Source organism: Ranitomeya variabilis, chromosome 8, assembly GCF_051348905.1.
Source record: "Ranitomeya variabilis isolate aRanVar5 chromosome 8, aRanVar5.hap1, whole genome shotgun sequence".
Lineage (NCBI taxonomy): Eukaryota > Metazoa > Chordata > Amphibia > Anura > Dendrobatidae > Ranitomeya > Ranitomeya variabilis.
In genome coordinates, this window is record NC_135239.1 from 165800731 (window position 1) to 165824065 (window position 23335).

The window sequence follows — 23335 nt, forward strand, 5'->3', positions numbered from 1 at the left end:
CTCCTGGTTATCAGAGACAAAGCAGCGTAGGTACTGTTCCAAATTTTGGTTCATACGCTCAGTCTGACCATTTGACTGAGGATGGAAGCCGAAGAATGAGACAACTTGATCCCAAGCCGTGAGCAAAATGCTTTCCAAAATTTTGCCACAAACTGAGACCCCCTATCAGACACGATGTCAGACGGAACCCCATGAAGTCTGACCACCTTCTGCACAAATACCTGAGACAGAGTCTTAGCGTTAGGCAACGAAGGCAAAGACAGAAAGTGCGACATTTTAGAAAACCGATCAACAATCACCAAGATGACCGTGTTCCCAGCTGATGAGGGCAAATCAGTGATGAAATCCATGGAGATTTCCGTCCATAGCTTACTAGGTACTTCAAGAGGAAGTAGTGTGCCAACAGGACGGGAGCGGGGCATCTTAGCCCTAGCGCACGTGATACAAGCCGACACATATGAGACCACGTCCTGTCGGATCTTGGGCCACCAAAACCGACGTGACACCAACTCCAAGGTACCTCTAACCCCTGGGTGGCCAGCCAGGACAGCATCATGATGCTCCGCCAAAACCTTTAAGCGGAGATGAAGCGGTACAAAAGATTTGTTGATGGGAAGCTCAGATGGTACCTCCTCCTGAGCCTCGGCAATCTCAGCCTCAACCTCGGTAGTGAGAGCCGAAACCACAACACCCTTTTGGGGGATGGGTACTGGATCTTCCCGAGGTTCACCCCCCAGAAAACACCTGGACAGAGCATCCGCCTTAGTGTTTTTAGACCCCGGTCTGTAAGTGACAACAAAATTGAACCGCGTGAAAAACAATGCCCAGCGAGCCTGCCTGGGGGACAGACGCTTGGCTGACTCCAAATACAGCAGATTCTTATGATCGGTAATAACAGTAACCTGATGTACCAACCCCTCTAAGAAGTGTCGCCATTCCTCAAAGGCCAACTTGATTGCCAACAACTCCCTGTTGCCGATATCGTAGTTACGTTCGGTGGACGACAGTTTCTTGGAGAAAAAGGCGCACGGACGCAAACCACTCAAAGATGAGCCTTGAGATAGTACCGCCCCCACACCAACCTCAGACGCATCGACTTCCACAACAAAGGGTTTTGATACGTCTAGCTGCACAAGAATGGGGGCTGAAACAAAACTGTTCTTAAGAAACTCAAATGCGAGCACAGCAGCCTCAGGCCAAACGGAGAAATTGGTACCCTTTTTAGTCATGTCAGTTAGCGGTTTAGCAATGATGGAAAAATCCGTGATAAATTTCCTATAGTAGTTAGAAAACCCAAGGAACCGCTGAAGTGCTTTCAGGTTATCAGGACGTTCCCAATGCAGCACCGCTTGCACCTTAGCGGCGTCCATTTTAAAACCAGAAGCAGACACAATATAACCCAAGAAAGGCAGCTCTTGAACAGAAAATACACATTTCTCAAGTTTAGCATACAGCTTATTCTCTCTGAGAAGCTGTAACACCTGCCTGACATGATCTAAATGAGCATCACGGTCGCAAGAATATATGAGGATGTCATCTAGGTACACGATAACGAATTTCCCCAAAACATGTGAGAACACATCATTGGTGAAATGTTGGAACACTGCTGGTGCGTTAGTCAACCCAAATGGCATCACCAAATTTTCAAAATGACCCTCAGGGGTATTAAAAACAGTCTTCCACTCATCACCTTGACGGACTCTTATGAGGTTGTACTCCCCCCTGAGGTCAAGCTTGGTAAACCAAGCCACCCGCCACCTGGTTGAACAAATCTGGTATCAGTGGCATCGGGTATGGATCACGAACCGTAATCTGGTTCAACTCCCTGAAATCCAAACACGGGCGTAATCCGCCATCTTTCTTCTTCACGAAGAAGAACCCTGCTGCCACCGGCGAGGATGATGGCCTGATGTGCCCTTTGCTCAAGCTTTCAGCAATATAATCTTTTAACGCTTGTCTCTCCGGACCGGAGATGTTAAACATCCTTGCTTTAGGCAACTTGGCCCCTGGTTTAAACCTGATAGAACAGTCATAGGGACGATGTGGCGGCAACTCTGAACAACCCTTTTCAGAGAACACATCCACAAAATCCAGAAGTGACTCCGGAACGCTTGAAGTCACCGCAGCCACACATGTGGCCAGGCAATTCTCCTGGCAGAACTCGCTCCACTGAATTATGTCCTGAGTTTTCCAGTCAATTACCGGGTTGTGCATGGACAACCAAGGAAAACCCAAAACCACCTGAGCAGGAAGATTCCTGAGCACCTTACATGTAACCCGCTCGGAATGTAGAACCCCAATGTGGAGTTTCACCTCAGCCACAAATTCAGTAATCTCCCCCTGAGAGAGAGGAGCAGCATTGATGGTGACCACACGGATAGGATGAAACAGTTTTTCAATCCTAAAACCTGCTGTGCGCGCAAACTCCTCATCAATGAGATTTGTGGCTGAACCACTATCCACAAAAGCAGTAATTGGCAGCTCACTGCCAGCGATAAAAACCTTAGCAGGGAGCATGCATTGAGAAACCACCATGGAGGATATACATAAGCTCAGATTGGTCTCCTCCACACCCTCTGAGCTTAGAAGTTTTCCGCCGTTGCGTTTTTCTTAGACAGCAGAGGACAGATGTTAATAAAATGACCAGATTTACCACAGTAAAAACAGGCTCCCTGCTTCCTGAGCTCAGGGGCTCGACGCTTCACATGTGACACCCCTGCGATTTGCATAGGCTCCGTGGGCTCACCTGCAGCAACCTCACGTGAACCTAAACCGTCTCTCATAGGCGGTGTCTCATGCTCCCCCTGACGCAAACGGCGATCAATGCGGACAACCAGACTCATAGCGGAATCTAGAGAAGCAGGAGTCTCGTACATCAGAAGGGCTTTTTTAACCCTTCCAGAAACCCCATGAATAAACTGACTCCGCAATGCTGGATCATTCCATTGTGTATCGATCGCCCAGCGATGAAATTCAGAACAGTAATCCTCTACAACTCGCTCCCCCTGGCGAATAGTGCGTATCTTAGATTCTGCTAGAGCCATTCTGTCAGGTTCATCGTAGATTTTTCCAAGAGAGGAAAAAAAACTCTCCACAGAGTCAAATGCAGCAGAATCAGATGGCAAAGAAAACGCCCATGCTTGGGGATCCCCGCTTAACAATGACAACACCAGGCCCACACGCTGAGCCTCATTACCCGAGGAGATCGGGCGCATACGGAAATATAGTTTGCAAGCTTCATGAAAAGAAACAAATTTACTGCGTTCCCCAGCAAATTTTTCAGGCAAAGGGAATTTAGGCTCAGCAACTCTTCCTGTCGCTCCAGAATGCACATTAGATACTGCTAGTCCCTGTTGCTGAACTGCCCCCCTCAACTCAGTGACCTGTAGGGACAGCGCCTCCAACTGGCGGGTTATGGAAGTCATGGGATCCATGACAAAAGAAAAAAAAAGAACCCCCCTTTTTTTTTTTGTTGTTGTTGTTGGGCCGATTATAATGTCACGGGGAGACTAGGTTGTGATGCTGTAAGAATCAGGCTGCACTTAGATGTCATCCGAGTGCAGTCCCATTTGAGAGAGTAGATTCAAACAGGGGCAACGGAGAGTGGACCCACTGGACCGTGACGACGAACCCCTCTCGGACGAGCTGACCAGGTGGACCGCCCCCTATACAGGGAGCGTTAGGGGCAGGCCCGTGAGGGACTATCGCCACGGAAGCTGGAGGGTCGACTGAGATAAGAAGGGTACACTGCAGGAACACAGGGACCGAAGGAAACAGCGGAGGAAACAGAGGGAATGGCAAGGAACTACTGAGACGAGGGAGAAGATGGGAATACTACAGAGACACGGAGGCTGACGAGACAATATGGAGACACAGAGGCTGACGGGAGCAAGGTGTGGTAAAGGAGCCGGGCAGGTACCGCAGAGAAACAGGAACTGAAGGAACAAATCAGGAACACAGGAAAATCAGGCAGGTACTTGCAGAGGAAGGAGGAGTCCCAAGGTCTGAAAGCTAGGAACGCACAGAGACCACAGGTGACCAGAAGCACTTGTAAACACAAATGATCATCAGGCACAGAGGAGCAGCAGGAAGCAGCTTATATACCAGCGTGAGAGCTACTTCCGGGTTACAGTCCTCCAGGATGACGGAGAGGACAGGAAGGAGTGCCAACAGAGGAATCAGATGTGCGCACGCGCAGAGCTGAATGCGCCGCGCGCGCGCACCCGGCGAGCTGCAGAAGCCGGGGGCGAGCGCTGCATGACAGTACCCCCGTCTTTACGCCCCTCCTTTTTAAGACTTGAAAGAAACCGGGACAAAATGCGAGGGGCCTGAATGTTCTCACGAGGCTCCCAGGACCTCTCCTCAGGACCAAAACCTTTCCAGTCAACCAAAAACAAAGTTCTCCCTCTAAGTTTTTTCATGGCTAAAATGTCCCTAGCTTCAAAGACATCATCCTCGGAAACAGGCGAAGGAGAACAAAGGTTAGAAGAATGAAACTGATTAAAAACTACGGGTTTAAGGAGAGACACATGAAAGGAATTAGAAATACGCAGAGAGGCAGGCAACTTAAGTTTGTAAGAAACGTCATTAATACGAGACAAAACTTCGAATGGACCGATATAGCGAGGACCCAGCTTATGTGAAGGAATTTTGAGACGGATAAATTTAGAAGAAACCCAAACCTTGTCCCCAGGATGGAATATAGGAGAATCGAGGCGTCTTTTGTCCGCATGTCTCTTCATCCTGACTTGAGCCAACTCAAGGGCAGACTTGGTCTCCTGCCAGACCCTGGAGAACTCTCTAGACAGAAGATCAGCCGCTGGTACAGTAGAGACAGGAGGAACCGGAAGAGGAAGGCCAGGATGTTGACCGTAGACGATAAAAAATGGAGATTTGTTAGTAGCTTCGCTGGAATGGTTATTGTAAGAAAACTCAGCCTATGGCAGCAAGTCAGACCAATCATTCTGATGGGAATTGGAAAAATGACGGAGATAAGTTACCAAGGTCTGATTAGTACGTTCCACCTGGCCATTGGACTGCGGATGGTAGGCCGAAGAAAAGTCAAGCGAAATGTTCATAGATTTGCAGAGGGATTTCCAGAAGCGGGCGGTGAATTGAACACCTCGGTCAGAAACAATATGTAAAGGAAGACCATGAAGACGAAAAATATGGTGAACAAAAATCTTTGCCAATTCGGGAGCAGAAGGCAAACCAGGTAGTGCAATGAAATGAGCCATCTTGGAGAAACGATCCATGACCACGAAGATGACGGTACAACCAGATGAAGAAGGCAGGTCAGTGATGAAGTTCATCGATAAATGTTGCCACGGAGTGGAGGGTACCGGTAAAGGATGCAAAAGCCCGGAAGGTAGTTGCCTGGGAATTTTATTCTTGGCACAGGAGGGACAAGAGGCGACAAAACTTTGGACGTCCTTGGACAACGTAGGCCACCAGTAATAGCGAGAGATCAGACGGAGGGTTTTTTTGAGACCAACATGTCCAGCTAATTTGGAGGCATGACCCCAAAGTAAGACGCGTTCTCTGTTCTCTTCAGCAACTAAGGTCTTACCCGGAGGCAACGAGGAAAGAGAGAGAGGAGCAACTGTGATGACTCTTGCAGGATCGATGATGTGCGCAGGTTCTTCCTCCATATCCACCGCCTGGAATGACCTAGACAGAGCATCGGCTTTGGAGTTTTTATCTCCTGGCAGGAAACGAAGTTCGAAGTCAAACCTGGCGAAAAACAAGGCCCACCTGGCCTGCCGAGGATTTAGTCTTTGCGCAGAGCGGATATATGCCAGATTCTTGTGATCTGTGTAAATTACAAAACGATGTAAAGCCCCCTCCAAGAGGTACCGCCACTCCTCCAATGCCAACCTGATTGCCAAAAGTTCTTTATCACCGATAGAATAATTCTTTTCAGAGGAGGAGAAGATCTTAGAGAAAAAACCACAGGGCACAAGACGACCAGAAGAGGATTTCTGCGAGAGCACAGCTCCAGCTCCAATTGCAGAAGCATCTACTTCAAGGATGAAGGGTTTATTGGCCACAGGACGATGAAGAATAGGAGCGGAGGCGAAGGCCTGCTTGATGGACCGGAAAGCCTCTTCGGCCTCAGACGACCATAGATGAGGATTGGCACCCTTCCGAATCATGGAGGAGATTGGAGCAGAAAGAGAGGAAAAGTGAGGGATAAACTGCCGATAGTAGTTAGCAAATCCAAGAAATCGCTGAATTGCTTTCACTCCAAGAGGACGTGGCCAGTTGAGCACGGCAGAAACTTTTCCTGGATCCATACACAAACCAGCGTCGGAAATGATGAAACCCAAGAAGGGAAGAGATGACTGTTCGAAGACACATTTTTCCAGTTTTGCGTACAGCCGATTCTCTCTCAAACGCTGAAGTACTTGCCGTACATCTCTTCTGTGAGTAGACAGATCTGGAGAGAACACAAGGATATCGTCCAAGTACACTACAACACAGGTGTAAAGTAGATCCCGAAAAACATCATTTACAAACTCCTGGAAGACTGCGGGTGCGTTGCATAAACCGAATGGCATAACCAAATATTCATAATGACCATCTCTGGTATTAAACGCAGTCTTCCACTCGTCACCGGAACGGATACGGACCAAATTATAAGCTCCTCTGAGATCCAATTTGGTAAAGATTCGTGCTCCACGTAGACGATCAAAGAGTTCTGGTATGAGAGGAAGTGGGTACTTGTTCTTGATCGTGATAGTGTTGAGACCCCGATAGTCTATACATGGGCGAAGAGAACCGTCCTTCTTCTTGACGAAGAAGAACCCAGCTCCTGCAGGTGAGGAAGACTTTCGAATGAAGCCTCTGGCCAGATTCTCTTGGATATATTCGGACATGGCTTGAGTTTCGGTAGGAGACAATGGGTAAATACGTCCTCGAGGTGGAGTAGAACCAGGAACAAGGTCTATCGGGCAGTCATAAGAGCGGTGCGGCGGCAAGATCTCCGCCTCCTTCTTGTTAAAGACATCCGAGAAGGCGCAATAGGCTGGAGGAATTCCCGTGGATTCCGAAGCAGACCGAAAGGAGGACGCAGGCTTGACAGGAAGCAGGCACCTGTTCAGACAAGACTGTCCCCACCGTAGAACATCTCCAGAGCGCCAGTCCAGAGTGGGTTCGTGATCTCTCAGCCAAGGAAGACCCAAAAGGAAAGAATGAGACAATGAAGGTAAAACATAAAAGGCCAGTTTCTCACGATGAAGAGCTCCAATCTGAAGTTCAACTTCCTCCGTAACTAAGTTGACGGTCTCCCGCAAAGGCTGACCATCGACGGAAGCTATTTGTCTAGGAGTCTCCAAGGGTCTAATAGGTATCCCAAGCCTGTTAACAACCTCGAGCTGAACAAAGTTCCCAGCCGCTCCTGAATCAACATAAGCCTCCAGAGAAAAGTGACGGGAACCTAAATGTAGAATAACAGACAAAACCAGAGGTGGAGAGGAGTCATAACCACCTAGGAAGGCCTCTCTTACCTGTCCTAGGCGGAGGCGTTTCCCGACCTCTGAGGACAGGCGCGTAAGAGATGAGAGGCACTACCGCAGTAAAAACAGAGACCTTGTGCGAGTCTCTCCTTGCGGCGCTGCTCGGAAGACTCAAAGCGATCGACCTGCATGGGTTCAGGAGAAGATGAAGAAACCACCGGGGCTGTTTGAGAAAAAGAAGTCCCTCGAGCAATAGTGGTCTGGCGAAGAGGTCTCTTTTCTCTGGCAAGCTCGCGAGTGCGCTCCTGAAAGCGCAGATCAATGCGTATGGCCAAGGAGATAAGATCATCCAAAGAGGTGGGAGTGTCCCGTCCTGCCAGCTCATCCTTAATCCGTGAAGACAAACCACGCCAAAACGCTCCAACCAAAGCCTCATTATTCCACCCAAGGTCTGAAGACAGAGTCCGGAAACGGATGGCGTACTGAGCTACGGAGAGAGTAGCCTGGCTAAGGTTAAAGAGGGACTCTGTGGTAGAGACCAGACGTCCAGGTTCATCAAAAACCTTGCGGAAGGTATCCAGGAACGGATTGAGTTGGGAGACCAAAGGATCATTACGCTCCCAGAGGGGATTAACCCACGCCAAAGCCTCACCCTCCAAATGGGATACTATAAAAACAACCTTAGCTCGATCGGTGGGATAAAGTAGCGGAGACAATTCAAAATGCAACTGGCATTGATTAAGAAAGCCGCGGCACGCTTTAGGATCCCCACCATACCGAGGCGGTCTAGCAAGTCGGGGCGAGGGTTGTGGCGCAGAGACAGGAGCAGAGACAGAGGCCACATTCTGGAGGGCGAGAAGCCGATCATTAATAGAGGCCAAAAAATTTGAAATATGGGACTGAGTGTCCCATTGTAGACCTAGCTCCAGCTGAAGGGCAACCAACTGCGGAGCAATACCAGGATCAGAAGGCTGTAAAGCCGCTAGGCGAGACTCCATATTTTTTAAAAACGACATGATCCTAGTCTGGTTTTCATGCAAAAAGAGTAAGTCTTTTTGAGTAGCGGAAGCTCCAGCGGGGTCCATGGCCTGATGATACTGTGATGCTGTAAGAATCAGGCTGCACTCAGATGTCAACCGAGTGCAGTCCCATTTGAGAGAGTAGATTCAAACAGGGGCAACGGAGAGTGGACCCACTGGACCGTGACGACGAACCCCTCTCGGACGAGCTGACCAGGTGGACCGCCCCCTATACAGGGAGCGTTAGGGGCAGGCCCGTGAGGGACTATCGCCACGGAAGCTGGAGGGTCGACTGAGATAAGAAGGGTACACTGCAGGAACACAGGGACCGAAGGAAACAGCGGAGGAAACAGAGGGAATGGCAAGGAACTACTGAGACGAGGGAGAAGATGGGAATACTACAGAGACACGGAGGCTGACGAGACAATATGGAGACACAGAGGCTGACGGGAGCAAGGTGTGGTAAAGGAGCCGGGCAGGTACCGCAGAGAAACAGGAACTGAAGGAACAAATCAGGAACACAGGAAAATCAGGCAGGTACTTGCAGAGGAAGGAGGAGTCCCAAGGTCAGAAAGCTAGGAACGCACAGAGACCACAGGTGACCAGAAGCACTTGTAAACACAAATGATCATCAGGCACAGAGGAGCAGCAGGAAGCAGCTTATATACTAGCGTGAGAGCTACTTCCGGGTTACAGTCCTCCAGGATGACGGAGAGGACAGGAAGGAGTGCCAACAGAGGAATCAGATGTGCGCACGCGCAGAGCTGAATGCGCCGCGCGCGCGCACCCGGCGAGCTGCAGAAGCCGGGGGCGAGCGCTGCATGACATAGGTGAGCGAGAGCTAATAACCCGGGCCCCTGCAATTTCCCTCAGACTAGGGAAATCCTGACTGACCCTCTACCTGGAGTATACACTGATGGTGTGCATGTCCAGGCCTCGAACCTCACCCTGTCTCCTGTTTCAACCCTAGGCTGAAACCTCCGCACACCACAGTGAAGAGGTAATACACCAATACCCACAGTTAGCACAGACAAGGATAAAGGAAAATATACACCACGCCGCAGTCACTCAGGAATACACTATAAATGTGCAGGGCAAAATAAATACAAATATAGGAAGGAGTAAATAAGACTAAGGAAAATACACCACCAGCAACGAATCTCCAACAACCAGCTCTCCACTCCAGACCGAGATAACAACGCACAAGACAGAAGCTATAATCGGCGACGCCCAATGATCAGGAGAACTATTTAAAGGCAATGGGCATGGCCCAGCTTCCAATCCGAGGATCAGGTAAATTAACCCCGGAACAGCTAGATAAAATCTAGCCGATGCCAATGAGCAAATAGTGGTCAAAAGCGGAATTACCGCTGTCTGTCGAACGACCTGGTCTGAACAGCGTCCGACATGACAGTAACTGCAAGAAAAAATGTAATATTACATTAGCACTTTCAAATGAATAAGAGACCAGGCAAAACATGGTTGGACTGAGCTCACCATAGCGGGAACTACTCATACCCAATAGTTCTGCTCTGGCTTACAGAAGTTGTGAGCACCATACATGTCCAACTATTGCATATGGAAAGGACAGATTTTGAGTACACAAAATATTTTTTTTTTTTTTTAAGGTGGGTGGATTTAGTTGGTGCAACTGTATGCATTTGACTCATAATGGACATGAAGCTTAATTTGTCCATCTTACTAGTGATTTATTCCCTTTTAATTTGTGCCTCTCCATCTCTACCATGTCAAGTGTTCTTAGATGAAGAGTCAAGTACTATTTGCGAGGAACAGTTTGTTAATTCTGAAATACCCAAGTCTGAAACATATAAGATGTGAGCAAATATTACTCTTGAAAAGGCGAACTCTGTACAATTTTGGAATAAATCCAAAACAATGAAATGTATTCACTTGCAAATGGAGTGCTGCTCCTTCACCACCAGTGTTTTCTCAGTTACCAATCTAGTGTGGAGCGAACTGGGAAGTCTGTCCCGTCTACTGTGCACATGATCTCACCAAAGTAACAAAAGGTTATGGCTTCCCAATCCAAACAATGACTAACACAGAATGATCAGATCCTGTTTTGGGCTTTATAAATGGAATACCATTACGTAACATGTTAAATTGAATAATGTGTTTTCCAAAATTCTAGCTTGGTCTGATTTTTTTTGGAGTCTAACCTAAGTGTTTTTATAGTCTCCAGACGCGTCAAGGACTGATAGATCGGCAGTGAACAAGCTAAAGTGCCTGCAGTATGCAGCTTCAATACAACCTACCCGTGTTTGCACTTAAAGGGAATAATTCGAGCAAAGTGAAATCAGTAAGCCATGTTTTCTTTGCAGACTACACATGACTCATAGGCATAACATCAAATCTAGCTTTATTACAAGAAAAAATATAAAATCAGAAAGCTGAAATACAAGAGGTGCTCGGAGTCAGTCTCTGGCACAGTGGAACACTTTCTCCTTTCATCTTTCTTCTTGTTGCCATATGTGCTGTGTTTATTGGGTTTCTTTTTTTTATTGAACCATTGTTCTTCAGATAAACATTTTGAAGTTCTTTCTGCTGCATCTGTGAAGTGTATGTACTGCATGGAAGGTATCACTTCCTCTGTAAACCAGGGTTTGCAGATAAAGCATTCACTTACATAAAAAAATATACAGTTAGGTCCATATATATTTGGACAGAGACAACATTTTTCTCATTTTGGTTATAGACATTACCACAATTAATTTTAAACAAAACAATTCAGATGCAGTTGAAGTTCAGACTTTTAGCTTTCATTTGAGGGTATCCATATTAAAATTGGATGAAGAGTTTAGGAGTTTCAGCTCCTTAACCTGTGCCACTCTGTTTTTAAAGGGACCAAAAGTAATTGGACAATTGACTCCAAGGCTATTTCATGGACAGGTGTGGGCAATCCCTTCATTATGTCATTCTCAATTAAGCAGATAAAAGGCCTGGAGTTGATTTGAGGTGTGGTGCTTGCATTTGGAAGGTTTTCCTATGAAGTAAACATGCGGTCAAAAGCGCTCTCCATGCAGGTGAAACGAGCCATCCTTAAGCTGAGAAAACAGAAAAAACCCATCCGAGAAATTGCTACAATATTAGGAGTGGCAAAATGTACAGTTTGGTACATCCTGAGAAAGAAAGAAAGCACTGGTGAACTCATCAATGCAAAAAGACCTGGGCGCCCACAGAAGACAACAGTGGTGGGTGATCGCAGAATAATCTCCATGGTGAAGAGAAACCCCTTCACAACAGCCAACCAAGTGACCAACACTCTCCAGGAGGTCGGCGTATCAATATCCAAATCTACCATAAAGAGAAGACTGCATGAAAGTAAATACAGAGGGTTCACTGCACGGTGCAAGCCACTCATAAGCATCAAGAATAAAAAGGCTAGACTGGACTTTGCTATAAAACATCTAAAAAAGCCAGCACAGTTCTGGAAGAACATTCTTTGGATAGATGAAACCAAGATCAACCTCTACCAGAATGATGGAAAGAGAAAAGTATGGGGAAGGCGTGGTCCAGCTCATGATCCAAAGCATACCACATCATCTGTAAAACACGGCGGAGGCAGTGTGATGGCTTGGGCATGCATGGCTGCCAGTGGCACTGGGTCACTAGTGTTTATTGATGATGTGACACAGGACAGAAGCAGCCGAATAAATTCTGAGGTATTCAGAGCCGCCATACTGTGTGCTCAGATCCAGCCAAATGCAGCAAAACTGATTGGTCGTCGTTTCATACTACAGATGGACAATGGCCCAAAACATAAAGCCAAAGCAACCCAGGAGTTTATTAAAGCAAAGAAGTGGAATATTATTGAATGGCCAAGTCAGTCACCTGATCTCAACCCAATTGAGCAGCATTTCACTTGTTAAAGACTAAACTTCAGACAGAAAGGGCCACAAACAAACAGCAACTGAAAACCACCGCAGTGAAGGCCTGGCAGAGCATCAAAAAGGAGGAAACACAGCGTCTGGTGATGTCCATGAGTTCAAGACTTCAGGCAGTCATTCCCAACGAAGAGTTTTCAGCCAAGTATTAAAAATGAACATTTTATTTAAAATTATTGAATCTGTCCAATTACTTTTGGTCCCTTTAAAAACAGGGTGGCACATGTTAAGGAGCTGAAACTCCTAAACCCTTCATCCAATTTTAATGTGGATACCCTCAAATGAAAGCTGAAAGTCTGAACTTCAACTGCATCTGAATTGTTTTGTTTAAAATTCATTGTGGTAATGTCTATAACCAAAATTAGAAAAATGTTGTCTCTGTCCAAATATATATGGACCTAACTGTATATATTTTCACGTAAAGACCCAATATTCTTTCACTACAACTTCATTTTGTTTAATAAATGGAGAAAAAATGCTAACCATGAAAACTAAAAGGGCTATCTATTCAGGACGTCTTAAATGAGGCAGCATCAGGGATCCCCATGGGATGCACTGAGAGAGGAAGAAGACTCGAACCCTAGAGCCACCAATAGGAAGTAGCAATCCTAAAAGTTAATATTGACCCTTTAACGAGCCTTGTCACATGACCTGGGAAAAAAGCCAAACCAGAATCTCAATCTGCAGACATGGTGTTTCGGGTGTTTTCCCCTCTTCAGTGCAAAGTATGAGATCTGATTTGGCTGTTTGAGAGGCCTCTGAATGGGGTCTAAACAGGAACAATTCTCTTTGTAGAGAGTGACATGCTGACAAGAAGAAAAGTTTCCCCCATAGACGCCAGTCAGAGGCCACTCATACAGCCAAACCAGATCTCGTGCTTTACACTGAGGAGGAGCAATACCAGAAACAAGTGTCGGCAAATAGTTTTTCTGGTTTGGCTTTTATCCTAAGTCATATGGCAAAGCTCGTTAAAAGGCCAATACTGATATTTAGGATTACTACTTCCAATAAGTGGTATTAGAGGTCAAGTCCTCTGAAGAGACAATTTACATATTTAATTTCTCAGAGGAGCATTACATGGCCTATAAGTCTCCTTGTCCTGAAATGTCAGACATGTCACTCTCCACAAGGAGAAATGTTACTTCTTAGACCCTGGAGGATGCCACTGATTATAATGCCATGAAATGCGACACTGCCCCAGCAGTAAAGGGTTATTCCCACCTTCATAAATAAGTATTGTTGGGTAGTGCTTGTAAAAGCAAGCATTTTGGCAAATTACTGTTTATCAAAATTAGCAAATGTTCTTGAGATATTACCACCACTGTTGTCTAGCTTGTAAGCACTGCAGCAAAGCGCAGTAGAATTAGTGATCTCCAATGATCCCAGCATATTTCAGAGCAGATCTTACAAGCTCAGTAGAAAGGAGCTTTTAAGCACTGTATATGTTTGGCCACTCCTGTGACATGGCAACAGTCGTCGGTCTCATAAACATAAATAAGCACTATCCAACAGTATCCACTTATGAAGATGGGAATAACCCTTTAAAGGCATGGTCTCATTAAACCGATGCCTTAATATTTTTGCCAGCGACCTGAAGAGGAGACAATCCCTTTATGTTCAAATAATTTGGACACCAAAATATTTAAGACCAGAAAATAAGTACTCTATCTCCACGTTGGTTTGGCAAAAAAAAAAAAAGACTTTACAGAAATATATCCTTGTTCAGTTTACCTTAATAGGCAAGCTTAAAGCACAGGCATACCCACTTGCTGTCATCCGGCAGCGGCTACGGCAGCTATGATGTGCTGTCTGACTGCCGCAGACTTCTAATGTCAGTGATTGGCTGCAGCAATGAGGTGACTAGAACAGTGGATCGTTGGATGATTGTCGGATGATGCGCTCTTCCAGTCAAATGATGACTGCAGCCACTCACAGGCTTTAATGGTCCTCTGAAATCTGGAGCATATGCCAACCAACCAGAGCAGTCTATGCTTGGTCCACGGGAATGATTGTAGGTGGTTATGCCGTAATTTTTAATAACCAATGTCTCAGATAAAAAAAAAGTTAACGCTGGAACAACCTCTGCAGTTGTCTGCAGAAAGCTCCACTCGGTGGTAGCTACAGACAGTCAGGAGTTTGCCATTTAAAGAAGCACTCTCATGAAGATTATTATTATTTTTTAGAAATCTGTGTATATGTGCATGTAGTATAGTGTGTATGTGTTAATATACTCACCTCCCACAGATCTCTCTGGGATCCAGCGCCATTTCACTGCATTTCTGAGTGACGTCGCTGCTTATCTGACTCTCTGCACAATCTATGCTCTATTCGTGAGCCGGAAGTCTCTTTTACGATGAAAGCCTATGGAACCTTGTTCTGATGCTTCACAGACTTAGATTATTAAAGCCACTCCTGGGTCACGGCACAGGGCAGCGTGACTTGGAGAATCTGCAGAGACACTACTGAGAAGTGGAGGAGAATGGCGCTGGATCCCAGAGAAGGCGGCGTGAGTATATAAACGCATAGACACATTACATGCATATATACACAGATTTATGTAAAAAAAAATCTTAATGGAAGTTGTACTTTAAAAGGAACCGGGGATATCAAATAACGTGGTTAACCTGCAGATATGGGGTTAATCTGCAGGTCAATAGCGTTCTGACACCATGGGGATGCCTGCACTGAGAGCCGCGCTGCCGGGAGGAAATTAACTTGATAGTTTTTGAATATCAGAAAGTTATCAAATAAATAGATAAATCCTTTGTTTCAATTCCATGTGTGTTATGGGCTGACCTGAGTTGGAGTAGTGATAGATATTGCAACCAGAAGGTAGCTTCGTCAGGAAGAGACATGGAGCAGCAGTATAGTTGGGAGGATAAGCAGGTATAGTAGTCAGGAAATAGCTGGAGGTCGGTACACAGAGCAGCAGTATAGATGGGAGGATAAGCAGGTATCATAGTCATTAAAAAGCCGGAGGTCGGTACACGGAGCAGCAGTATAGTTGGGAGGATAAGCAGGTATCACAGTCAGGAAATAGCTGGAGGTCGGTACACGGAGCAGCAGTATAGATGGGAGGAGAAGCAGGTATCATAGGCATTAAAAAGCCGGAGGTCGGTACACAGAGCAGCAGTATAGATGGGAGGAGAAGCAGGTATCATAGTCATTACATAGCCGGAGTTCGGTACATGGAGCAGCAGTATAGATGGGAGGAGAAGCAGGTATCATAGTCATTACATAGCCGGAGTTCGGTACACGGAGCAGCAGTATAGATGGGAGAAGCAGGTATCATAGTCATTAAATAGCCGGAGGTCGGTACATGGAGCAGCAGTATAGATGGGAGGAGAAGCAGGTATCATAGTCATTAAAAAGCCGGAGGTCGGTACATGAAGCAACAGTATAGTTGGGAGGAGAAGCAGGTATAGTAGTCAGGAAATAGCTGGAGGTCGGTACACGGAGCAGCAGTATAGATGGGAGGAGAAGCAGGTATCAAAGTCATTAAATAGCCGGAGGTTAGTACACGGAGCACCAGTATATTTGGGAGGATAAGCAGGTATAGTAGTCAGGAAAAAGCCAGAGGTCGGTACATAGAGCAGAAGTATAGTTGGGAGGATAAGCAGGTAACGTAGCCACGAAATAGCCAGAGGTCGGTACATAGAGAAGAAGTATATTTGGGAGGAGAAGTAGGTATCATAGCTAGGAAATAGCCAGAGGTCGGTACATGGAGAATAAGTAAAGTTGGGAGGATAAGCAGGTATCATAGCCAAGAAATAGCTAGAGGTCGGTACACGGAGCAGCAGTAGAATGTTAAGGATAAGCAGCAGGTGGAAAGAAGCTAGATTAAAGGCTGGGACCTCAATATTCTCACAAGGAATGAAGTGAAGTGCCAAGTTTTAGTAGGGTATTCAATAGGGAGATCACAGGGTTGAGCCAATCAGGAACTCGGGGGGGAAGACAATAAGGAACCACACAGGTACTAATAACTGGTTTAGCAAATAACTGTCCTGCGAGCTTTATAGTTCAGAGGGAAGAGCTGCCGCCTGGTGCACAAGAGCTGCTGGGTTTGAGTCCTGTAATTGTGTCAGTCTTAAATAATATATTAATTTGGAAACTTCAGTATTAGTGCTACAAAAAAATGAAAATACTTCGTTATGCTGATGAAATGTAACCAAAAGTGTAATCTAAAGAGATCATTCAGAATTATAAAGAAAAAAAAAAAAAGGGAGAGCGGGTTGTCAGTCTGTGTCGGGGGCCCAGTTTCTTGTTCAATTTTCATCCATATGTATGGTATTTTCAGCTTTGTAACAAAAAGAAAGGTGCTCCAACTACAAGAAAATAATATGCTTTTTATTAATTATTCTTTTCCTATTTGGATTAAAAAAATAATTTTAAGCGGACCTAATGGATTACAAAAAATTGGACTCATGTGAATAGGGCTGAGCTTCATGGGCAAGTGCAGATCTGTTTATTGGGGGAAAAAAATCCCCCCTTTTTTTGGTTCAAATTCTGAATAATCTCTTTATGTTAAACTTTTAGTAACATTTCTTCAGCATAATGAAGTATTTTCATATTCTTGTAACATTAATACTGAAGTTTCCACATTAATATATTACTTTCAAGATCGACACATGGGATTGAAACAGATTTGATAACTTTCATATTCTCAACTATAGCACCAATATCATGATCCAAGTTCTACTATAACCTTTTATTTTAGTTTTAATGATATTCTGGTAAAGGATACGCCAGTCAGCAGTAACAGCACTTTAATAGTCCAACTATGAAAACAATTGGATTGGCACTAGCAGTACAATGTGCTTTATATAGGGAGAATGTTAAATGCAAACTAGAAAATATGGTGCTTACACGCATCCTATGGTGGAAACCTACGTAATATGGACAGATGAAAAGGTCTGACAATGAAAAACATTTGACTATAACTCCCATAATGTAAAAATCAAAACTTTATTGATTGTGTGTACCCTTCATTTTCTACTGATTATATGACTCTAAAGTTATCCTGTATTATATTCTATGGAGGGGCTACATTATATTCTATGGGGGGCTGCATTATGCTCTATCAGGGGGCTACCATATATTATATATGCAGCAGCTGCATTATACCATATGAGGAGGCTGCATTATATTCTCTGGGGGGTTACATTATACTCAGGGGCTACAATATATTCTGTGGGGTGGCTGCATTATACTCTGGGGTGGCATCATTATACTATATGTTGGCTGCATTACACTGTATCGAGGACTATGGGGAATACATTATACTATATGAAGAACTATGGGGTGCATTATAATATGGGAAGTGAATTGTACTACATGGATGACAATGGCGGGGCATTATACTATATGGAGCACTATGAGGAATGTATTATACTATTTGGAGGACTGAGGAATGTATTATACTATTTGGAGGACTGAGGAGTGTATTATGCTACAGTCATGGCCAAAAGTATTGACACCCCTGCAATTCTGTCAGATAATACTCGTTTTCTTCCTGAAAATAATTGCAAACACAAATTATTTGGTATTATTATCTTCATTTAATTTGTCTTAAATGAAAAAACACAAAAGAGAATGAAGCAAAAAGCAAAACATTGATCATTTCACACAAAACTCCAAAAATGGCCAGACAAAAGTATTGGCACCCTCAGCCTAATACTTGGTTGCACAACCTTTAGCCAAAATAACTGCGACCAACCGCTTCCGGTAACCATCAATGAGTTTCTTACAATGCTCTGCTGGAATTTTAGTCCATTCTTCTTTGGCAAACTGCTCCAGGTCCCTGATATTTGAAGGGTGCCTTCTCCAAACTGCCATTTTTAGATCTCTCCACAGGTGTTCTATGGGATTCAGGTCTGGACTCATTGCTGGCCACCTTAGAAGTCTCCAGTGCTTTCTCTCAAACCATTTTCTAGGGCTTTTTGAAGTGTGTTTTGGGTCATTGTCCTGCTGGAAGACCCATGACCTCTGAGGGAGACCCAGCTTTCTCACACTGGGCCCTACATTATGCTGCAAAATTTGTTGGTAGTCTGCAGACTTCATAATGCCATGCAGACGGTCAAGCAGTCCAGTGCCAGAGGCAGCAAAGCAACCCCAAAACATCAGGGAACCTCCGCCATGTTTGACTGCAGGGACCGTGTTCTTTTCTTTGAATGCCTCTTTTTTTCTCCAGTAAACTCTATGTTGATGCCTTTGCCCAAAAAGCTCTACTTTTGTCTCATCTGACCAGAGAACAGTCTTCCAAAACGTTTTAGGCTTTTTCAGGTAAGTTTTGGCAAACTCCAGCCTGGCTTTTTTATGTCTCGGGGTAAGAAGTGGGGTCTTCCTGGGTCTCCTACCATACAGTCTATTTTCATTCGGACGCTGACGTATAGTACGGGTTGACACTGTTGTACCCTCGGACTGCAGGGCAGCTTGAACTTGTTTGGATGTTAGTCGACGTTCTTTATCCAACATCTGCACAATCTTGCGTTGAAATCTCTTGTCAATTTTTCTTTTCCGTCCACATCTAGGGAGGTTAGCCACAGTGCCATGAGCTTTAAACTTCTTGATGACACTGCGCACGGTAGACATAGGAACATTCAGGTCTTTGGAGATAGACTTGTAGCCTTGAGATTGCTCATGCTTCCTCACAATTTGGTTCCTCAAGTCCTCAGACAGTTCTTTGGTCTTCTTTCTTTTCTCCATACTCAATGTGGTACACACAAGGACACAGGACAGAGGTTGAGTTCACTTTAATCCATGTCAACTGGCTGCAAGTGTGATTTAGTTATTGCCAACACCTGTTAGGTGCCACAGGAAAGTTACAGGTGCTGTTAATTACACAAATTAGAGAAGCATCACATGATTTTTCGATCAGTGCCAATACTTTTGTCCACCCCCTTTTTTATGTTTGGTGTGGAATTATATCCAATTTGGCTTTAGAACAATTCTTTTTGTGTTTTTTCATTTAAGACAAATTAAATGAAGATAATAATACCAAAGAATTTGTGTTTGAAATCATTTTCAGGATGAAAATGAGTATTATCTAACAGAATTGCAGGGGTGTCAATACTTTTGGCCATGACTGTATATGGAGGAATTGCAGTGTATTTTAATATATGGAGGTCTATAATGAGTGCATTTTACTATATGGAGGACTATGTGGAGTGTATAATACTATATGGAGGACTGAGGAGTGTATTATACTATATGGAGGACTGAGGAGTGTATTATACTATATGGAGGACTGAGGAGTGTATTATACTATATGGAGGACTGAGGTGCACTTTATAATATATGGAGGACTATGGGGTGTATTAAACTAAACAAGCAAAATGCTGCCTATTCATCGAGTGATTGGATTGTTTATGTGGGAACAGAAATCCTTGTTCTCAGCAGCACATCGCCGGTGTAAACTGTAGATGTGCTGATAATAACATGCTATTGTATGGGGACAGATTGATCTAATTGTGATTGTTCTGTTTCCTTCATTCTTTCTCAGTTGGTGTAAAGAGGCCGGGAAACCAGCAAACAATTTCACTATTGTTGATCACACTCGTTTAGTGGCCTGAGATCAGCGCATGTAAATACAGCAGAAATGCTTCGCAGGGAGACCAGGCAAGGATGATGACAGTTGTAGTTATCACCCGGCGCCTGGGAATAGCGCTAACTCTACTGCTTTTCCCAGCCGCCAGAGCATTTAATTCTGGTATGTGTAATGATTTTTAGGGTTGATGTCAGCTGCATAATGTCAGCTGCTATCAATACCTGGTGTAAGTAATGGAGAGGTGTCTATCAGACATCCCCACTACTAGCCCAGACCTGGCGAGACCCAGCGACTCCGAAGAGCGGTGACGGTAGTAACAATACCGCTCTTCAGTCGCCGAGCTCAGCGCAAGACCCGGAATATCTGAAGAGCGGTGACGTTACTGATGTCACCGCTCTTCAGTCACCAGGTCTCGTGCTGCGCAGCGGAACCAAAAGTGGCTGTAGGCAAAGTTTATGGAGCATCAGAATGAGGTTCCATAGCCTTCATTATCTACGAGATCCAGTTATGTAGGTAAAGTAGCAGCTTTTCTTGGTACTGCAACTAAAAGCAATAAATAGGACTGAGCTGTAATGCTGGATACAGCTGTAATTATATGTTATATAGTTGTGTTACACTCCCCTCACTTCTTGTAATCTACAGTGTACAAAGATATTATACAGTCACCATGTGACAAGTGGGCCTGTGTAACTTCAAATGCCAGGGCTGAATTTTAGTCCCAGTCCGGCCCTGAAAACAGCCCCCATAGAATGTAATACAGCACAGCCCCCATAGAATGTAATGCAGCACAGCCCCCATAGAATGTAATGCAGCACAGCCCCCATAGAATGTAATGCAGCACAGTCCCCATAGAATGTAATGCAGCACAGCCCCCATAGAATGTAATGCAGCACAGTCCCCATAGAATGTAATGCAGCCCCTCCAATAGCCCCACAATCCACCAGTTGTCACTCAGTGATATATTTAAAAAAAAAAAACAACAAAAAAACCACTCACCTTTCCTCGTGCCCAGCGCTGCTCCTGGCTCCGGTCTCAGCAGCTGCAGTCTGCCCGGTCACACAGCAGGTGCGCGATGATATGACGTCATCGCGCACCCGCAATGTCCGCGCCAGGCAGAACGGGGAATGATGGGAGAGGGAGCTTCAGCAGACGCTCTCTCCTCCATCATTGCATTAAACTGTGCAGGCGTCATAGACGCCGGTATAGTTGAATGCGCTGGCGGGGGGGTGAGTCGGCGGCGGCAGGGGGGGTTTAGTTGGTGCTGGCGAGCGGCCCACGACTGCCACCGGCCCTTCTGGCATTTGCCAGAACTGCCCGATGGCCAGTCCGGCCCTGATGGACACAAACAATGCTCTATACAGTATAATGGCCCCATATATTGCTCCATATCGTATAAAGGGCCCCACATAGTGCTACGTTAAGTATAATGGCTATACATTTAAAAAAATTAATAACTACTCACATCTGCCCATTCCCTTCATGGTGTATTCAGATCCTCTGCACATATCGGTACATCAGGCACATTGCAATGAAGTCATCACGCCTGCTGCACTGAGACGTCAGATGCATATGATATGAAAGTGCGATCCAGATGAAAGTGTGATGCTGGGTGGGGGACTTGCCTGGCGTCGTTGACCAAATATACTTGAGGGACCAACCGGACATTGATTGTGGGCCAAATATATTCACCCTGTGGGCCAGATTTGGTCTGCGGGCCAGATTTGACATATGCGATATAGAGACTTTGCTTCCATCAATATGTCACTTACTGAGCTGCTTGCTGTAGCTTTGATAAAGTCACTGTTTTAATCAGCAGATTATCACTAGAGGACCTGCTACCATGTAGTCCTGGGGTGGGTGCGCACCTTTCTGGACACTTAGACTGCGCCTCGCTGCTGGTAAGGATTATGGTCTTATTATTTTTCATGACTACACTCCTGCAGACATAGTTTGTATGGGAGTCTGAATTTACTATGGAAATGGTGGGTGTTGCAGTCTAGGCTCTAGCACTAAGTTATTTCCCTTTTTGATTTGCTCCTATATACCGTACCTGGTAATTAATTCTATTTGTTGGGACTTTTCATATGGGAGCATGGGATTATAATATTTACCACTGCTGGTGTGTCCAGTTTTGTCGCGCGGTTGCACGACATACATGTGGCAGTAGTCCAGTACAAAAAAAGGAACAGCACCCCATCCAGGAGATGAAAGATTACAAGAGCTTTATTCTGCCATCATGCAACGTTTCAACCACAATAGGTCTTTATCAAGCATTAATCTTTCATCACCTGGATGGGGTCCTGTTCCTTTTCTGTACTGGACTGTGACTTCTCTCCAATTGGGCCATTGGATTGGAACATGCATCCCTGCATTGAAGTGCTGTTGGCTGCTATTTATTTCTATTTACACATGTGGCAGTAGTGTCTTGTGTTATCATTCCCTTTCATCAATGTCTATGTAATTGTTAATAAAATTTGTTATTTTTTTTTATACTATTGACCTTAGTATCATCTTTTTCCGTATGGGTACCATTTAGTCCTCCATATTCACGAGATCTGAATAACCCCACCCCCACCACTGATTGGCAGATTTCTGCCTATGCACAGTATACACTTTATTAAATCCATCATATGGTTCCAGAGATATGGGTCTTATTTTGTGTTTATTTATTTATTTATAAGAGGCGTGGCTTACATGAATCTCTGGGGTGAGTCTTTTGGCTGCTCAGCACTATTACCCTGTAAGTATGAGCAACAAGCCTTGGTAAAGATCATAAAAATTAGCACTAAATTAAAAAGGCTCATATCTCGGGAACCACATAGAAGATTAAAAAAAAGAAAAGTATAATGGTTACTGAGTAGAGCAGTGGGAATAAAATAAGAGCAAATACTGGACACTTTTGACCTGGTGACTGTTCCTTTGTAAAGCGGTATTCTTCAGCAGGAGTGTGCTGCTCCCATTCCTCCCAACTTCCTGCTTGCTGAGGGCGGGGCACTTCTTGATTGACAGTTCGGACTAGTGGAATTGTCATGCCGCTAGCCTGAACTGTGCACTCTCTGATGCTGCAGGTAAAGGTAGCTTTGACTTTTCAGCATCAGAGGACAACAGTGCCATAAAAGCAAACCGTGCGCTCCTGCCAGCTTCAGAGAACTACTGGAAAGAGCTCACCGGCACTGCTCTTTTGCCCAGCAGACTGGCTGCTGATAGACTGCTGCAGTGGCCGGTAACCAAGGCAACGAGTAGTAAACAGTAAAATAATACTTCCATTATTGAGGATGTTTAATAACAAGTAAATTGCAAAGTTCCTTGTTTTTACAAGCACATTGCAAGTTTAACCATTCATGATTTAGAACATAACGACATAACAATAACCCTTTTGGATAGCATATGTTTTGATAATATAAGAAA

The 23335-nt window shown here is 44.9% G+C and overlaps 1 protein-coding gene across 2 annotated transcripts in view; it reads right to left on the reverse strand.

Annotated features, from left to right (window-relative positions):
• The window catches only part of CENPP (centromere protein P), a 392292-nt gene that overhangs the window by 141176 nt on the left and 227781 nt on the right, over positions 1 to 23335 (reverse strand). The gene's annotated exons all lie outside the window — the stretch shown is intronic.